At 45.5% G+C, this 20,589-nt stretch overlaps 1 protein-coding gene across 1 annotated transcript in view; it reads right to left on the bottom strand.

The window, feature by feature from the left end:
• LOC124723121 (GTP-binding protein Di-Ras2) overlaps positions 1-20,589 on the bottom strand; it is an 857,802-nt gene that overhangs the window by 377,964 nt on the left and 459,249 nt on the right. Inside the window, exon 4 of the mRNA XM_047248304.1 lies at positions 6,077-6,110. The gene's annotated coding sequence lies outside the window, so the exon portion shown is untranslated. The remainder of the gene's footprint in view (positions 1-6,076; positions 6,111-20,589) is intronic.

Below are 20,589 nucleotides of genomic sequence, written 5' to 3'. Positions count from 1 at the left end.
CCTTGTAACAAATCTAAACACAACTAACAGTAATGAAGTCGCGTGGTCATTATACATGTCACAGAGAATTGTAACTCTAATCATTTATACACCCGCCGATGAGAAGTACACGTATGAAATTTCGCTGACATCCGACCGTGTTTCCCAGGTGCTTCACTTTTTTAGTCAGGCAATGGTAATACAAGATATAATCTTAGCACGTGTGCAACGTCTTTGCTCTACGAGAATGTCTTTCGATCACGCACAGACCCGATTTCTTTCCTCCTCGAATCTGAGGCATTTCATCCTCGTATTTCTGTGACTTCATCTATTGTTTTCACCCAGCCACTAACAATAAAATAACAAATGGGAAAATACATATTTCCAAATTTAAATTCTATTAGCATTTCATTAGTTATAGGCTTGCTTGGCCTATCCGCAGCAGTCTTAATTTTGATCACAAATGTATCAAATGGCTCTGAGCACAATGGGACTTAACATCTGAGGTCATCAGTCTCCTAGAACTTAGAACTACTTAAACCTAACTAACCTAAAGACATCACACACATCCATGCCCGAGGCAGGATTCGAACCTGTGACCGTAGCAGTCGCGCGGCTCCGGACTGAAGCGCCTAGAACCGCTCGGCAACGGCGGCCGGCTAATTTTGATCCTAGTTGCGTGTTTCTGCTGCTTGATCTCTTGGTTATGAAAATAGGACACAACTGAAACCGTGCTGCCTGAATTGCCTGAAGCCAGGTGAACTCAGGCTTTTTCATTCTTAACACTGATTTCTATAATTTACTTAGTTCCTTCTCTAAATATCTGTCTTGCGGTGAAGCGCTTCCGAAATCTCCTTTGTTTCTCCCCTTCCGTAACTCAGATCTGTCACCTTTATACAGTCAGTTGAATATCCCTCTTTCTCGACTTCCGTTTTTCACCCCTCAGTTTCCCTTGTTACCTTTGAATATATCTTCCCATCAGGTTCATGCAAAAGCTTTGTTCACGAATTCACATGACCGCCAATTTGCAACATTAAATTCTCTGTCATCTTTCGGCACCCACGCTGAATCAAAAGTTTTGTCCTGAGCTGTCAGGTCACCTTCCCTTATGGAAAAAAGATACACTGATATCTGCTCAGTGGTATCGATGGCAGTAGCTACATCATCGTCTCACTTACTATTCCGTCACTCCAAACGTTATTATGATATGGTATTATTTAATACAAGTGTTACACAAACTTCATACAAACGTTTGAGTTGATAGCACGCGCGCTCATCAGTATGCTGCTTACTGCAAATGCAGGTTTATTAACAACGTTACTACTTCCAGTCCATGGCCCCAACGTTAGCCCTCCTTCTTCCATAATACCAACAGCAATACCTTTACTATTATTACTACTGTTGCTACCGCACCTCATATCATCGGAAAACGCAGAACACCTACTTACCGCAAATGATGAATTCGCTTCTCCCTCCGATGTACGAACGAAACTACCCACCTGAATTACTCCTACGCTATCTCCCCCTGTTCCCGAATTATTAATTAAAATGCATCGTCCCTATTGTTCCATATCTTCAACAACAGTAATACGAGGGCGTGCTGAAAAGTAATCCCGAAGATTTTTTATGAGAAAATTCTTAAAGGTTTTTAAATAAAGCGAAAGTTACTGACATCCTACAATTTTAGCCTACAGTTCCACACGTTTGCAGCTGTCTGCTGCTAGAGGGCTGTAGCGTGTTAGATGGCGTGTGTAACGTAACTATGTCGATGCGAGAGAAACAGCGAGGTGTAATCGAATTTCGGATCAGAAGAGTTCGTCCACGCATAAGATGACAACGGTAGACTAAAAACGAGCGTTGGAACATCTGGAACAATCCGAATCCTTCGGTTCACTATCATCGATGATCATCCATACAGTCCCGTCTTGGCCCCATCTGATTTTTATCTGCTTCCGAAACTTAAAGAATGCATTCGAGGACTTCAGTTTCATAGTGATGAAGCTGTGCAAACGGAGAAGAGTTTGTATTTTCGTCAACAAAGTCAAACATTCTACAGTGACGGGACTAAAAGCTTGTCTCTCTTTGGGACAAATGTGTTCGTTGCCAGGGTGACTATGTTGAGAAATAAATATGTAGACACGAAAAATAAAGATGTGTAATGTTAATAACGTTTACTTTATATAAAAAGTTTCGAGAGTTTTCACATTAAAATTCGGAGGCATTAGTTTTCGGCACGGCCTTGTAAAAAATATTAGTAATATATTTTTATTAGGTTGATCACGACCATCACAGTTGTTCTGATTGATATTCCCTGGCCTGTAACGAGAATTCTGAGCCTTCTTCTAGTCCATTTTGCGGATGAACAGGCCTATAATTGTCTCAGCAACCTCTATCGCTCATACGCCTCACCTCCCCTGTTTATTAGATCCTACTGGTTTCAAACTTAATTCATTGTACAACTTCTCGATGAAATTCAGAAGTACGTCTGTCGGATTTGTTGGATTTTGCACCAAGTCCCAATCAAGATATTTTGTCAATCGTCATTTAAGTCACAAGATTTGGTACAACTCATCCGCAACTGAGAGGCATGATATACTCATGTTGTCCGCCCCAGTAGCTGAGTGGTCAGCGTGACGGGTTGCCGTCCTCTGGGCCCGGGTTCGATTCCCGGCTGGGTCGGAGATTTTCTCCGCTCAGGGACTGGGTGTTGTGTTGTGTTCATCATCATTTCATCCCCATCCGGCGTGCAGGTCGCCCAATGTGGCCCCGAATGTAATAAGACCTGCGATATGGCGGCCGGACCTGCCCCGCGAGGGGCCTCCCGGCCAATGACGCCACCCGCTCATCATCATCATCATCATATACTCATGTTCAGAAAAAATCACCTTGAACGTAAAGAGATAGGACATTTATATTCACAGAACTTGTACATTATTATGTTCTGTGGAAATAATTAGCATTCCAGTCATCTCGGTTCAGCATGTGTCCTGTTGCCTAGTAGGCACAGGGTCCGCCATGGTTCCTGATAATTTGTTCTATGCGTGATGGCATCGATGCGTATAAGGCGTGAATGGCGTCCTGTGGTATTGCCATCTCTACTGCCTTCACCTGGTTATATAAGGTTCATCTGTGGTAATCGGCGTTGGTTCGCAGCGCGACAGCCAACGTTTTACGATATCCCACACATTTTGGATTGGCGACAAGTCTGGTGACCTGAAGGGCCAGGGCAAAAGTCTGACATCCTGTGACACCAAGAAGACGCGTGTTCGTGCAGCAACACGTGATCGTGCATTGGCTTACTGAAAAAGGGCGTCTGGGGTTTCGTGCAGAACGAGTATGGCTACGGGTCGCAGGATGTCATTCACGTAGGACACACTCGTCACAGGCCCTGGACACGCACCAACTGTGATTTATGGTTGTACCCAGAAACACCCGCACCTTAAGACCTCGAGTTGACCCTATATGTCTCGTGGGAATGCAGTCACTGTGATGCCGCTCCACCTGCCTGGGGCGAACCTAAATGTGGCCATCATTTTCAAACAAATGGAACCTGGATTCATCCGAAAACACTATCTGATGCCATTAGTGTCCACAATGACGTCATTCCATACACCATTGCCACCTAGCACATATCTGCACATTCGTCAAACATAGGCGGAGAAGTGGATGATGCGCACGTTACCCATGCTGTAATAAACGGCGACGGACTGTCACGCCTGATAGTGTACGGTGAATTCCACTATTTCACTGTTACGCCAGAGCCGAGGAGGACGCAGATCTGTCCCGCAATGCCATTCGGATGTCGTGTCGACCTTCTAGGGCGGTGGTCTGGGTGATGCGACCTGACCCATCTCGTCGTGTTCTATGGCCTTCCGTGAACAATTCTGTACACACCTGCTGCACGACCGAAACACCTGGTCCTACACGAGCAGCAATTTCCCTGACGGATGCATTACATTTTCTCATGCCAATACAGCGCTCCCTCTTTCCAACTCACTGATTTGACGGTACGGTTCGCGCATACGTCTGCGAGGTATCCTGCACGTCTGCTCAAGTCACACTGATCCATTACCTTCGGCTTAGAGCAACAACGAGAGCCGTGGGTGCATTTTACCGGTGGATGGTGTTGCGCCGCGATATTTATGTTGACCTTGAACCCGCGACCGACATAGTTCAAATGCTAATCATTTCTGCAAAACATACTAATGTACACGTCCTGTGAATATGAACGTCTTATCTTGTCATTCAGGATGTTGTTTTTTCTGTATATGAGTGTAACTAATTTAGAGAGATGTTGAGATAAAATACACATAACTTTAGTTCGATTTACAGAAGTACGGTGAAGTGTAAATAATGCAAATACAGCGTAAGAGAAAGTATAGGAAGACAAAGCCTGCCAAGAGGATATGTGAAGCGAAGTCTCTCAACATCAGCCTCTGCTAACAAATAGAGGAGAAGCAGTGACTTGAAGAATATGTAAACAAAAGGCAGAAACACTAATAACCACAGACGATGTTTTATAAATAAAAGCGACACGCGTCTGGTATAAAACTCTGTTCAATTAAATTGCAGAAAGCTTAAGACGGAGAAACCAATAATTGACTTAGCAGCTACTGCGGAATATGCTCATGCAAACAAACGTATTGTAATCATTTACTTGTCTGAACATGCACATCACGTCTACCAATTTCCGTCCCGTTCGGGTAATTCCTTCGTGGGGCGTCTTTCCTCTGTCGTAGAGTGTATAAGTTTATGTGTTAGGCAATCTTTTCTGGAGATATCTGTCTGGAATATATCCTCGTACAGAAGTAAAACGCGGACGATAAGCAGTTCAGACAAGCTGTTGTTGTAGAAGAATGCTTAAGATTAGATGTGTAGATAGCGTAACTGATGAGAAGGTACTGAAACGAGCTAGTGAAAATAGAAATGTCTTGCACAAGTGGAATGAAAGAAGGAATCTGTTGATAGGACACATGAGGGATCAAGGAATTGTTAGTTTTCTTTTGGAGAGAATGTTGGTGTAAAAATTGAAGTGGGAGACCAAGGCATAGATACAGTTGCCAGGTTCAAATCAACGTACGTCGCAGTAGTTATTCTGAGATGAAGAGCTTATACAGAATCGAGCAGTTACAGTGAACATAAACATTAACCAGACGGGGATTCCCCGCCAATTTAGCTGTAATCTCTTGTGTATGGTTTCTTCCATATAATGTGATTTTCGAGGAGTCTTTCACTGTCGCATGTTACACCATCATGTTCCGGGAGTTAGCTTTCGACGCTGCGAATCTCCAGAGTCAGGGTCCACACAAACATGCTTGTCTCTCTGCCATGTAATTTGTGGCGTGCTGAGGACTCATCTGGGACGGCGAAGATCTTACCTAATGGCTCACAGATATATGGATTTTTTATCAGTGTTGTGGTTTTTCTCGTTCGCCACAGACATAGCAACTTATCTGCAGCACTCTGATCCAGTTACCCACTGTAACTGAACTAGTTAAACGACTGCAATCGTCTCCCCTGCATTTGCTCTCGAAGTATCAGTATCACTCGGATGAAAGTGCTCTCAGTAGACAACCACACCGATCCAGAAGATCAGTGCCTACAGGTCTCCGTTGATAGAGTTTCGCACGTGTCTGATCTTCTTGATCAAGTTGCATTGATATACGCTAAAATCCAGTGTTTTACTCATATGGTGCACAAATATTTCTCTTTAGGACATAGATATGACTACGTAAGTAATGTTCAGTACCGTATTACCGCATCAAACTAGACGACAGCAACACTATTTTTACTCCATGGTTACTATACCTGATTCAGATGTTAAATTTCTAGAATTTTAAATAATCATAAATAGATGTTTAAAGTACATCTAAAATGTGACTCACCTAATAACTTGATGTCACTTATTAAGTCAGTCGTTACACAACGTACCACGGTTTTCATTCATGCGGATATTACTTCCTTGGAAATACAGGACTTTGAAGATCATTCAAAACCAGACGTCAAAAATAATTTTTGTAGTTTCTGAATAGACACCACGCTTAAAATGGATCATGGCTTCAGAAGAAACATTAAAGCTATCGTCTGTGGTACTCACAAAAGTTGTCTCTTCTACGCAGATGTGGATGGATCTGAAACAAAGGAAAAGAAAAAAATAAGATACCGTATCTTCTGTTTCACTGCATTTGTCAATGTAGAAAGTCTTTATGACTTCTGATTTAGATTTTATGAATTACGAGAAACAGTTTCAACGTTGTGAATCACTGCACTAATATTTTTCATAAAAAACATTCTTGTTACTACTAAAAATTGATTTTGTTACCTTTTTGGCATACGACATTGGTGAAGTTTTAATCAAATACTCATAAAAGTATTTGACCAGAATTTCTGTTTAGATTACAACCAGAGCATCAAAATCCACTTCTATGGTGGGTAAACTTTTAGTAGTACGCTAAAGGAAATAAAACAGGTTTCATACAATCTTGATATGAAAACCTTCCAAAACTTGGCGATGAAAGCCGAACTATTCTCGTAGTATTAGCCGGCCGGAGTGGCCGTGCGGTTCTGGGCGCTACAGTCTGGAACCGAGCGACCGCTACGGTCGCAGGTTCGAATCCTGCCTCGGGCATGGATGTGTGTGATGTCCTTAGGTTAGTTAGGTTTAATTAGTTCTAAGTTCTAGGCGACTGATGACCTCAGAAGTTAAGTCGCATAGTGCTCAGAGCCATTTGAACCATCTCCTAGTGTTATGATAATGAACAATTCTGCAGTCATGGAGCATAATTTAAGTGGCGGAAATCATGTCATTCGCTTCAATGACCACCGTATTTTGGATGAAACGAACACTTACTGTACTCATTTATTTACAGAGGTAAGCAATGATCATGTTAAGAAGTCATCCGGTAACAAGAAGATTCATCAATTTAAGGTTGTGGGTACCACTACTACGGGAAACCTCAAATGCATCAAATTATCGAAATACGAACACAACAAGTGCTGACAATGAAAGCAGTGCATCAGTTCCAAATCTGTCCGCAGAGAATGAGTACTTGTTAATGGTTGATTGTCCTTTCACAAAGTAGCCATTAGTGCTGAAAAATCTACAGGCGGTATAAGGTGTTCCATATACATCAGTGTTAAGTAAATGGAAACTTTATTTGTAGATAACAATTCATTCTAAGACAGCGAATACCCAAAGAATTTGACCTGTTCAGTTTATTGAACCATTACATTCTTCACAACACGCAACCCGAGTGATTCAGAACTCAGATGATGTACAGAGCACGATATTTCAGTAAATGATTAAGATACAGAAATGTGGCGCCCACGTTGGTCCAGCAGACCCTTGGTCGGTGTCCAAAAATATCATTACGGCAGTTTCGTTTAGTAAATAGTTTTCTAAAAACATGTACACGTGAAAGCAACGTTAGCAATTTCTGTTCAAAAAATGTTCAAATGTGTGCGAAATCTTATGGGGACATAACTGCTAAGGTCATCAGTCCCTAAGCTTACACACTACTTAACCTAAATTATCCTGAGGAAAAACACACACACCCATGCCCGAAGAAGGACTGGAACCTCCGCCGGGACCAGCTGCACAGTCCATGACTGCAGCGTGTGAGACCGCTCGGATAATCCCGCGAGGCGCAAATTCTGTCAGCGAGTGAGTTAGAAGATGGCAGAATCATCCTTCTCTGAGACATATATTTGTCTTATTGCAACACATCGGTTTTTCCGGACATTCTGCTACGCTAGAGATGTGTATGTTGAAACAGTAGAAACCAGTTCGAAGGGAGCAAAGCCCATACGATATTGGGCACATTGTTGTTCTGGTGCTGGAGCATACAACACGTGTTGACCTGTTTACACAGAAATTTTGGCATATTCCATGGACTGGGCGGGTGGTAGGAGGGCCACTGAGCGGTCTTCAGTTTTCGACAAACTAGAGGCCTCAGATTGTGGGTATATGAATTCTGTTCCTGCAGTACGGAGTTAATAAAATATAGTATTTTTGAACATGCTCGCAAGAATCTGTCGTACATGTGGAAGACCATATATATTACTTCAGCACCACAATTATACGAGGGTTGTAACTTTAATAGTGGCAACTATGTATTTACAGCTCGTACAAAATAGATACGTGTTTCAAAGTTTTACTAACCTTCAGAGTAGTCACCAGCATTGGGTTTAACCTGTTGCCAGCGATGTGGAAATCGTAGGATACTCTTAGCAGTGCCAGTTGTGTTGACAGTTCGGGCGGCTCGGTCTATTACCCGACGAATTTGTAGCAGTTCTGAAGCGAGTGCCGTGAAGTGTTTCCTTCAGTTTAGAAATCGAGTTGAACTTACAAGGGCTAAGTCAGGGGAGTGCAGTAAATGGTATAGCACTTAGCAGCCCCATCAGTCAGAAACATCAGTAACAGCTTGCACTGCACGTGCTTGAGCATTGTAGTGCAAAATGATGGTCAAGTCCTGCAGAAAGTGTCATCACTTCTGTCTCTGAGCTGGTCGTAGGTTGTGTTCCCAAAATGAACAGCATAGATACGGAAGTGATGACACTTTCTGCAGGACTTGACCATCATTTTGCACGACAATGCTCAAGCACGTGCAGTGCAAGCTGTTACTGATGTTTCTGACTGATTGGGCTGCTAAGTGCTATACCATTTACTGCACTCCGCTGACTTAAGCCCTTGTAAGTTCAACTCGATTTCTAAACTGAAGGAAACACTTCACGGAATTCGCTTAAGAACTGCTACAAATTCGTCGGGTAATAGACCGAGCCGCTCGAACAGTCAACACAACTGGCACTGCTAAGAGTATCCTATGACTTCCATATCGCTGGCAACGGGTTATACACAATGCTGGTGACTAGTTTGAAGGTCAGTAAAACTTTGAAACACGTATCTATTTTGTACGAGCTGTAAATAAATAGTTGCCACTATTAAAGTTACAACCCTCGTACAAGATGAAGCAGTTAAAAGTAGCCCGCCTCCCCTTTGAATGCGAATGCAGTATTTCGACTTCTGAAACAGAGTAAACAGCTACAACAGTGGACAGTTTTATGCAATAATCGATTTTCAGAATTCTTCTTCCAGCATTTCCAGTTGTGTCATCAGCGAAGTTAGACATTTCTGTTTGCCGGCGAGAGTGGCCGAGCGGTTCTAGGCGCTACAGTCTGGAACCGCGCGACCGCTACGGTCGCAGGTTCGAATCCTGCCTCGGGCATGGATGTGTGTGATGTCCTTAGGTTAGTCAGGTTTCAGTTGTTCTAAGTTCTAGGGGACTGATGACCTCAGAAGTTAAGTCCCATAGTGCTCAGAGCCATTTTTTGAACGTTTCTATTTGTGATTACAAAGTGACTTTCTCGATAGCTGAAAGAATTTAAATTGTGGAAGCATATGTGAAAACAGGTTCGATTAAGGGAGCGCAAGAAAATTTCGGGGTCAAGTATACGGACAGAGGACTGCCAGAAAAGAGAGCACTACAGAGTCTGTGTAAAAATTTGCACCCTACGGATGCAAAATGTAAAACGACAAAGAATTTCTTCATTTCGCATACCAGAAGTTATTGCGACATTCGCCGAAGAATTATTCAGAGCACAAAGAAGGATACGCCCAAACTGGCCCAAAAGGTGCAAGTAAGTAAGAGGAGTTGCCAGCGGATATTGAAAACTATTAATTTGAAGCCATATTGCGTGACTGTTGTGCAGTAATTATGGGCAGATGATAGTCAGAAACGTGTAGATTACTGCACCTGGCTGTTGAATAGCACCAACGATAGTTTGTTAGACCCTTTCCATTTCATCATGAGTGATGAAGCGTTGTATCATCTTCCCGGTCATATGAATTTGCAGAACACGAGGTACAGGGCAATGAAGAACCCTAACAGCGTGTTCAACAGCTCCTTGATGAAAAAAATCTGCGTTTAGTGCGGTGTTACGGGCATAATCGGACCGATATTTTTTGACACTACCCTCAACTCGGTTGCACATATGGAAATTTTTTATCCACTTTGTTCTAAACTCACTGAACGTGAAAGATAATGCTGCTTCTTCCTGCAAAATAGGGCAACGTGCTACACTTGTAAGGTAGCCCTGGAACGACTCCATGATGTCCTTACTGAGGGACGAACTGTTGACAAAAATTTATGGCCACCACGTTCGCCTGATCTAACCACATGTGACTTTTCCTGTGAGGTCACTTAGAGAGCAAGGTCTACGAAATATATCCACACAATAAACAGGAACTGAAAGACAACCTTAGCCGTGAAATTGCCGCCATCGATGTCCGAACTCTACGCCTCGTGTATCTGAATATGCTTACACGTGCACAGCTGTGCTTTGATGTTGCAGGGGGTCATTTTCAGCATCTTCTATAAATGTATTATTCACTGTCTTTTTCATTGTAAATGAATGGTAAGTCCATCTGAGCCCTTCGTTTCTGTAATTTCATTGCATTTCCTTTATACTTACACGGGCTACTTCTATCTGCGCCAACCTGTAGCACACACACCAAGTAGGATGGATTGGGGCGACACTGGATACAAAATATAGGCTCTTCTGCCATGTACTGAGAGGATTCTGAGCACCACTTGCTGCATCGTTGAGGTGTTTCCATCGAATCACAGCTATCGCCTGTGATCTACAACGCTAGCTACTGCTCTCACTTAGGCAAACGTATGACTGTTTACTGTTGTGTGTGTTTCCGTAGAGAATGTTGCTTTGAACGGTGTATTACACGTAGCGTCTTTCTTGAAAGGCACTTTGTGTAAACAATTCCTGTAGCGGAAACTTTATTACACATTTCAGCTAGGAGGAGCTGTTTACGTTACTTGCATTTGTTAATTGTTAACAACGCAATTACCCGTAGCAAAGCTAAATCATAAAAACTAATTAAACTAATGCACTTTGAAACGAACTAGTTATACGCCTTAGCGTGCTACTGTTGAGATTTTCTTAGCACACACCGCTCACAGTTGCCATGAGGAAAATTTACTCCACACACTCAGTATTGGTAAGTTGGTCAGAATATTTAACAACCGCAGTATACAAGCACTTTCTCGGAGCACGTAAATTCGCTCGAATCCTAGACACCCAGTCACCGTTCTCAAATACACTCCTGGAAATTGAAATAAGAACACCGTGAATTCATTGTCCCAGGAAGGGGAAACTTTATTGACACATTCCTGGGGTCAGATACATCACATGATCACACTGACAGAATCACAGGCACATAGACACAGACAACAGAGCATGCACAATGTCGGCACTAGTACAGTGTATATCCACCTTTCGCAGCAATGCAGGCTGCTATTCTCCCATGGAGACGATCGTAGAGATGCTGGATGTAGTCCTGTGGAACGGCTTGCCATGCCATTTCCACCTGGCGCCTCAGTTGGACCAGCGTTCGTGCTGGACGTGCAGACCGCGTGAGACGACGCTTCATCCAGTCCCAAACATGCTCCATGGGGGACAGATCCGGAGATCTTGCTGGCCAGGGTAGTTGACTTACACCTTCTAGAGCACGTTGGGTGGCACGGGATACATGCGGACGTGCATTGTCCTGTTGGAACAGCAAGTTCCCTTGCCGGTCTAGGAATGGTAGAACGATGGGTTCGATGACGGTTTGGATGTACCGTGCACTATTCAGTGTCCCCTCGACGATCACCAGTGGTGTACGGCCAGTGTAGGAGATCGCTCCCCACACCATGATGCCGGGTGTTGGCCCTGTGTGCCTCGGTCGTATGCAGTCCTGATTGTGGCGCTCACCTGCACGGCGCCAAACACGCATACGACCATCATTGGCACCAAGGCAGAAGCGACTCTCATCGCTGAAGACGACACGTCTCCATTCGTCCCTCCATTCACGCCTGTCGCGACACCACTGGAGGCGGGCTGCACGATGTTGGGGCGTGAGCGGAAGACGGCCTAATGGTGTGCGGGACCGTAGCCCAGCTTCATGGAGACGGTTGCGAATGGTCCTCGCCGATACCCCAGGAGCAACAGTGTCCCTAATTTGCTGGGAAGTGGCGGTGCGGTCCCCTACGGCACTGCATAGGATCCTACGGTCTTGGCGTGCATCCGTGCGTCGCTGCGGTCCGGTCCCAGGTCGACGGGCACGTGCACCTTCCGCCGACCACTGGCGACAACATCGATGTACTGTGGAGACCTCACGCCCCACGTGTTGAGCAATTCGGCGGTACGTCCACCCGGCCTCCCGCATGCCGACTATACGCCCTCGCTCAAAGTCCGTCAACTGCACATACGGTTCACGTCCACGCTGTCGCGGCATGCTACCAGTGTTAAAGACTGCGATGGAGCTCCGTATGCCACGGCAAACTGGCTGACACTGACGGCGGCGGTGCACAAATGCTGCGCAGCTAGCGCCATTCGACGGCCAACACCGCGGTTCCTGGTGTGTCCGCTGTGCCGTGCGTGTGATCATTGCTTGTACAGCCCTCTCGCAGTGTCCGGAGCAAGTATGGTGGGTCTGACACACCGGTGTCAATGTGTTCTTTTTTCCATTTCCAGGAGTGTATACTGAGATGTTCGTAACACGTAATCCAAGACCAGATTCATACTCGAAACAAAATCAGTCACACAGCAGAATAAGTAGTATATTCCTATATCAAAAGTCCTAGCCTGGCAGCAGTGTTCACACTCTCAGCATTCCTGGCTGATAACGTAGTAAAATAAGTGCACTACTCGAAAGGAAATACGGTAAACCACTAAGGAGTCATAGTTTACATGGAGATGTAATTCGATTCGTTAGCAAGTAACCAGTTTCCGCTTAAAACTCATCAGAGTCTTCTCTCACTTCCAGACCGCACATTTCTCTCCCAATCTAGAGATTTCGAGGCTAAAATAAATGCTCCTCTCTTTCAACCGCCGCGACAGGGCTAGTATTACGCAACACGATCAATACACGCGAATACGTCTTTCAATAAATCGCGACTGCTGATTTTGTCAGTTTTTTTTTAAGAGTTTTAAGACTGAAACTGCTTGCGGTCACAATCATTTTTCAACAAAAATATATCAACCAACGCAATTATTTCGTACGAAAGGCTGGACGTGTAGCGTGAGAACATATGCTATAAAAGCAATGCCGATTCGTTTTCATGACTGCAAGTTTCGATAGCAGCGATTCGACTCTAGGCTTACACCTTCAACACAGCACCTGAAATCAATAAGAAATAAAACGATTGTGTAAGTATTCCTCGGTAATGTTTTTAAAGTGCATTATAATCGCTTTTTTTACTTCATCAGTTATTCAGTTGAGATCACGGATGAACTGATGGGACTGACCCCTTAATAAATTATTTAATACCTTCCTTTGAAGTGTTTAAACGAAAAAACGTACCATCTTCCAAACAAACAATAATATTTAAAAATAATAATACGCCAATTCTATTAATGGGAATTTTTATAGGGGTTAGCTAGGAACGTTGACAGGAGCACTTTCGGTAACGTGCATTAGCACATTTCATCACAGACGGTACAGTTAGCAGCTCTGCGTCCCGTTCCTCTCAGGCCATTTAGTACCGACCGGCCGCCGTGCTATCCTCTTTCAATGGCGTCATTAGAATGCCGTATGGTGTATCATGGGGTCACCACACCGTTTTCCCTGCCGTTGTCAGCTTCCTCGACTTAAGAATCGCTACTTCTCACTCAATTAGGCATCACGAAGCCTCGTTCCACCATGTTCCAGTCTTTCTACTAAGGAAGTATCCCTGGTAGTACTGTGAATTAAATCCAGATAAACCGCAGAGCAGTCATACGTTCTGATCACTTAGCTACGTAGCGTGAGGACGGTGCGCTTAGTGCGTTTTTGTCGAGCGCCACAGCGTTTTTCACGCAGCATGCCTGGCATGTCAGACGGCGGAAGCTGTGTGCATTTCTGTAGCCCAGGCGATCTGCTTCAGTCATCTAGTACCAATTACTCTGTTTCTCATCGCCCATGCTGACAACCAAATTCCAGAGCGACCTTCCAGCTGATGCTGAAGTTGTTCCCACATCAGGCAAACCAGCAAATATTGTTGCAGTAAGATATCTACGAGGACGCATTGAAAAGTGATACTTCCGATTTTCGATGTGAAAAATCTTAAAGCTTTTTAAACAAAACCACGTTATTAGCACTGTACATATTTATGCATCACGTCTACTTATTTGCAGCCCCCTACCACGAGAGAGCGCCGAATTTTAGCGTGCAACATGGCGGTGTGTAACGTAACTGTGTCAGTGCGTGAAAGACAGCGTGCTGTAATCGAGTTACGAATTCGAAGAGTTAGTCCACACATAGAGCACCCTCCCTTTCAGCGTGACAATGCCAAACCAAACACGAGCGCCGGAAGATCTGGAACAATTCGACACCTTAGGTTCACTGTCATCGATAATCATTCATATAGACCCGACTTGGTCCTATCTGATTTTCAAATATTTCCAGAACTTAAATAACGCTTTCGAGGACTTTGATAGTGATGAAGCGGTGCAAGCAGAGGTGAGGTTGTGGCTCTGTCAACAATGTTGGCCATTCTGCAGTGATGGTATCAACAAAGTGGTCTCTCGTTGGGAGAAATGTCTTCGTTGACAGGATGACTCTGTTGAGAAATAAATATGTAGACATGAAGAAGAAAGTCGAATTATTTTCTAAAAAGTGTCATTGGTCTTCAGTAACATTCCTTATTTCCATGTCAAAAACACAATCATATGCCAAAAGAGGTTCGCTTCAAAAGAATTCCAGAGTGACGATTAGTTTTCCAATACTTCTCCCAGAATCTGCAAACTCTCTCTCTCGTTCGATTGAAATGTTGACAATGCTTGGATCAGAACCCTGCCTTGTCCTCTATGCTCTACTGTTGACCTTGCTGACCAAAAACATATGGATTGCTTCTACAGATACAGTAGCGATCAGACAGGATAGCCTATGGCCACTTTAATGTCAGGCGAAATGTATTCTTTCCTTGTCTCCTGCTTCCACTTGTAGTGATTTATCACAGGCCTGTCATAAAATCGGTGAATACTTTATAGTGCCCTTTCAATAGGAAAAAGAACAGGGTGCCGGATTTTGACTTCCATAAATGGTTTTAAGAGGAAAGTAAATCGAGAAATCATAAAAGTGAAGATTATTTACACTGATATAGAAAAAGAAATTATATGAATGCGTAGTGTCTGCTCTTTCGGACATGTGCGAAAGAACAGACACCACGCGGAATCCGCAGCTGTGATACATATTATGTAAACTGAAGGTGGAGGGGGCAGAAAGGAAAGAAAAGGGAAGGAACTGGTGATATCAGTTCCATCGGGACTTTATGCGGTATCAGCGGCGATGAGTGAAAATATGTGCCAGACCGGGCCTCGAAGTCGGGATCATCCACTTAATAGCGTTAACCATTGCGCCACCTGGACACAGAGGTGACGCTGGATGGAGTGTGAGTCGGTCGAGGAGCGTCGCTAAACAGTCCGCGCATTTGCGATCAGCACTGTGTCCAGGTGGTGCAGTGGTTAATGCAAGTGCCTAGTAAGCGGGAGATCCAGGTTTCGAGCCCTTGTCTGGCACTCATTTCCACTCATCGCCGCTGATTACTCATAAAGTCCCGATGCAGTTCATATCTTTCAGTTGCTTCCTTTTCTCCCTCCTGCACCTTCAATTTACACCACAGACAGAAATGCATATAAGAACAGGCGAGCTACTCTAATTCCATATACGTGCAATTACAAATATTCCACAGAAGAATCATATCACTCAGAGAATTAATTCCTTCTGAAATTCTTATCATGTTGACTGCTTGCTAAATGGTGAATATGTATTTAAAGTTTCTTAGTTAAAAAAAATACTTACTCAGTATCTCAACTTCAGCGACAACCATACTGAAAATTTCGTCGAAGACAAGGGAATTTAGTCGCAAAAATTAAGCACTAAACCCTAAAACTTACGATCACAAAGCTACTGTCTTAATTACTGCTGTACTGCAGAGTCTGAAATACGGGGGACGTGCAATATGTAATGCAACACTTTTTTTCTATGTAGACTGAAGGAGGATCACTGCTGTCAGCTGCAGCGGGACATTAAGCAGAATCAGTGACGACGAGCGAAAACGTGAACGGGACCGGGATTCGAAACCAGGTTTCCTGATCACTAGGCAGGTGCGGTAACCACTGCGCCATCCGGCTTACAGCGTTATCGCACCTCCACGGATTATCTCGGCACACCACACGGCCGATCCGCAGTCCCACAGAGCGCTACCTATTCGCAGTCCCTGTCCATTATACTCCAGTTCGCTAATCGGAGATTTCTATAGGAGATCGGACGTGTTTGTGCATCTGCGCTGAAGAAGGTGGATCCATTGCCCAGTTAGGCTTATCAATTACGTGAATGCGTGGTTTCTGTTCTGTCGGACATGGCCCCACGCATTCATGTAACATTATTTTCTGAAAGCAGGTTGATTTTGTTCAGGATTCCAATATACCATATTATTTCCCACTCTTTTTACTACAAAACACTTCAGTGGGACGGCCTTACAACACCTTACCAGGAGACCCTGTACGCCCGCACGGTACCACTCTGCTGGTTGACATCGGAGCCAGCGTCTTGCTGCATCTATAACCTTTCCATCAGCCACGTACTGCTGCCGGCGAAGTGCATCCTTCAATGGGCCAAACAGATTGAAGTCGGAATATATGACGTAGGGTGAATGAGGAAGAACAGTTCAATGAAGTTCTGTGAACTACTCTCGTGTGCGCAGCCTTGTGTAAGGCGTTGTGCTGTCAAGGCGAAGGAGAAGTTATTTTGCATTTTTGTGGAAACGAATAATGGAGTCCACACGTTCCAAGACTGCAGGTGTCGCAGCTGCGTGCGCCCGGCCGGCACGCGGGAAATCGGGTAGGTTTGTGCGACCTTGTTGCGATGATGGCAGACGCCTCAATCACCGGCTCACCAGCTTTTGTTCACTGCCAGGTCTCCATAGACATTCTGCAAGCGCCTGTGAATATCAACGATGCTCTGGTTTTCCGCCAAAGAAACTCAATGACAGCTCTCTGCTTGGAACGCACCTCCATTATTACAGACACCATTTTAAAGGCTATGTAATGGCGCCGCCACCCATGGGAACTTCATGAAACTATAGCGGCTGAAGTTCGAATATTCCTGTTGCATCACTTGTTGAACGACTCTCGTACGCAAGTTTCTATCTATCGCTTGCGTCTTGTCCCGCGTTTACGCAGGGTCGGCCATGGTTAATCGGTTTTGGCATGTTAATTTTAAGGGTGGCCGGATGCCCTTCCTGCCGCCACCCTGTACCCCTCTGGATGGAATTAGTGTACCCCAACTGTCTGTGTCAAGTGGAATCCAGGAAATAGTGTTAATGTCTTCAGATGTCTGCGAGCTGTGCAACTGAGGTGGAACGTCGGGACCAGCCCGGTATTCACCTAGTGGGATGTGCAAAACCGCCTAAAAACCATATCCAGGCTGGCCGTCACACCGGCTCTCGTCGTCAATCCGCCGGGCGGATTCGATCCGCGCCGGCGCGCCTACACGAGTCCAGGAAGCAGCGCGTTAGCGCTCTCGGCTACCCTGGCGGGTGTCTCTCGTACGTAAGTGACACGAAGAATTCGTCTCTGCTATGAAATTTATAAAGATCTGTCAAGTTGTCACAATATAACACAATTAACAATGGCCGTATGGTAACACAGAACCTGGATCTACAACTATACTCACTAAGCTACCTGATGATGTGTCGCAGATTGTACTTTGTGGCCACTGTCACATCTCCCTTTACCATTCCAGTCGCGAATGCTCTACTGGAAGATCGACTGGTGCTAAGCCTCTGTGTTATCTTGGATCTCTCAAATTTTACCTTCATGGTCTTCTCGAGAGATATATGTATGTGAATGCCATATATTAGTTGACTTTGTTATGAACGTATAATGTCGTAATTTCAGCAGCAAATACACCATGACGCAGAAAGTCTCCCCTGCTATGCCCTCCGCTGGAGTTGACTTACCATCTCAGGGACACTTTTGCGCTGACTAAATGAACCTGTAACGAAACTCGCTGCTGTTCCTTAGATCTTCTACGTTTCCTCAGTCAGCTCTATCTTGTGCTTGTCCCAAACTTATGAGCACTATTGGTATTGGTCGAACGAGACTTTTTTAAGCTGCCTTCTTTGGAGATAGTCTACACTTACTGAGGGTTCATCCAGTGCCTTACTTGGGATTAGTTTTACGTAGTTTTTCAACTTTCAATGGCTCCGTTCACATACTCATAGACACGATATGCATATAGTGACGATATGCAGTGATTCTTCTGCATTCGTGTGATGGTACAACAATGGGTCTCTCTGCCTACTTGCAATTCTGTAGCCACATTACACCAGGTAGAACTGACACAGCCATTGAGTTACACAACGGTTTCTGCTTGAGTTGGGAGGTGGACGCCGATTTATCCTTTGCGAATGTATGTTGAATGGTCACCATGACATTTCCCTAGAATTACACTCCTGGAAATGGAAAAAAGAACACATTGACACCGGTGTGTCAGACCCACCATACTTGCTCCGGACACTGCGAGAGGGCTGTACAAGCAATGATCACACGCACGGCACAGCGGACACACCAGGAACCGCGGTGTTGGCCGTCGAATGGTGCTAGCTGCGCAGCATTTGTGCACCGCCGCCGTCAGTGTCAGCCAGTTTGCCGTGGCATACGGAGCTCCATCGCAGTCTTTAACACTGGTAGCATGCCGCGACAGAGTGGACGTGAACCGTATGTACAGTTGACGGACTTTGAGCGAGGGCGTATAGTGGGCATGCGGGAGGCCGGGTGGACGTACCGCCGAATTGCTCAACACGTGGGGCGTGAGGTCTCCACAGTACATCGATGTTGTCGCCAGTGGTCGGCGGAAGGTGCACGTGCCCGTCGACCTGGGACTGGACCGCAGCGACGCACGGATGCACGCCAAGACCGTAGGATCCTACGCAGTGCCGTAGGGGACCGCACCGCCACTTCCCAGCAAATTAGGGACACTGTTGCTCCTGGAGTATCGGCGAGGACCATTCGCAACCGTCTCCATGAAGCTGGGCTACGGTCCCGCACACCGTTAGGCCGTCTTCCGCTCACGCCCCAACATCGTGCAGCCCGCCTCCAGTGGTGTCGCGACAGGCGTGAATGGAGGGACGAATGGAGACGTGTCGTCTTCAGCGATGAGAGTCGCTTCTGCCTTGGTGCCAATGGTGGTCGTATGCGTGTTTGGCGCCGTGCAGGTGAGCGCCACAATCAGTACTGCATACGACCGAGGCACACAGAGCCAACACCCGGCATCATGGTGTGGGGAGCGATCTCCTACACTGGCCGTACACCACTGGTGATCGTCGAGGGGACACTGAATAGTGCACGGTACATCCAAACCGTCATCGAACCCATCGTTCTACCATTCCTAGACCGGCAAGGCAACTTGCTGTTCCAACAGGACAATGCACGTCCGCATGTATCCCGTGCCACCCAACGTGCTCTAGAAGGTGTAAGTCAACTACCCTGGCCAGCAAGATCTCCGGATCTCTCCCCCATTGAGCATGTTTGGGACTGGATGAAGCGTCGTCTCACGCGGTCTGCACGTCCAGCACGAACGCTGGTCCAACTGAGGCGCCAGGTGGAAATGGCATGGCAAGCCGTTCCACAGGACTACATCCAGCATCTCTACGATCGTCTCGATGGGAGAATAGCAGCCTGCATTGCTGCGAAAGGTGGATATACACTGTACTAGTGCCGACATTGTGCATGCTCTGTTGCCTGTGTCTATGTGCCTGTGGTTCTGTCAGTGTGATCATGTGATGTATCTGACCCCAGGAATGTGTCAATAAAGTTTCCCCTTCCTGGGACAATGAATTCACGGTGTTCTTATTTCAATTTCCAGGAGTGTACAAAAATGGTTCAAATGGCTCTAAGCGCTATGGGACCTAACTTCTGAGGTCATCAGTCCCCTAGAACTTAGAAATACACAAACCTAACTAACCTAAGGACATCACACACATCCATGCCCGAGGCAGCATTCGGACCTGAGACCATAGCGGTCGCGCGGTTCCAGATTGTAGCGGCTAGAACCGCTCGGCCACTCCGACCGGCCTAGAATTACAGGGCTGGTATCAAATGCAACTTTTTGGAGGACTGTAGAGCCTACTGCTGGCTAAGTAGATATATGATTCAACTGTGTGGGGATCATTGTTGGTAACGATTTCCAACTCCACATGGCAACGCTAAACCTACATCTACGTCTACAGTCTTCAAGCCACATTATCTGGTCCCCTCTCCCAGCCCCACATACCTGGCAAGTATGGGTAGTATGCTCAACGTTGCGCCAGATACAGCTTGACTGGTGTTGCCACTCTTGAACAGTTGGTGCTTGAGATGGGGGTGCCGTTTCGATTCGGTGTTCGGACAAAAGGTTGCTGGTGAAACGGTCCAGATCAGACACCTCTAGTCTGTCAGAGTCCACTCCACAGCATACCCTGCTGAGTCAAGGCACATCCTATGCTGCCTTGGTACTGTAAGCTGTTGTTGCCATGGTAGTGGCCTCGACAGTGTATGATTATCTGGGGTCTCGGCTTGTCATATCTGTATTTA

Source organism: Schistocerca piceifrons, chromosome X (genome assembly GCF_021461385.2).
Source record: "Schistocerca piceifrons isolate TAMUIC-IGC-003096 chromosome X, iqSchPice1.1, whole genome shotgun sequence".
Lineage (NCBI taxonomy): Eukaryota > Metazoa > Arthropoda > Insecta > Orthoptera > Acrididae > Schistocerca > Schistocerca piceifrons.
This window is presented reverse-complemented; position numbering and strand designations above follow the sequence as displayed.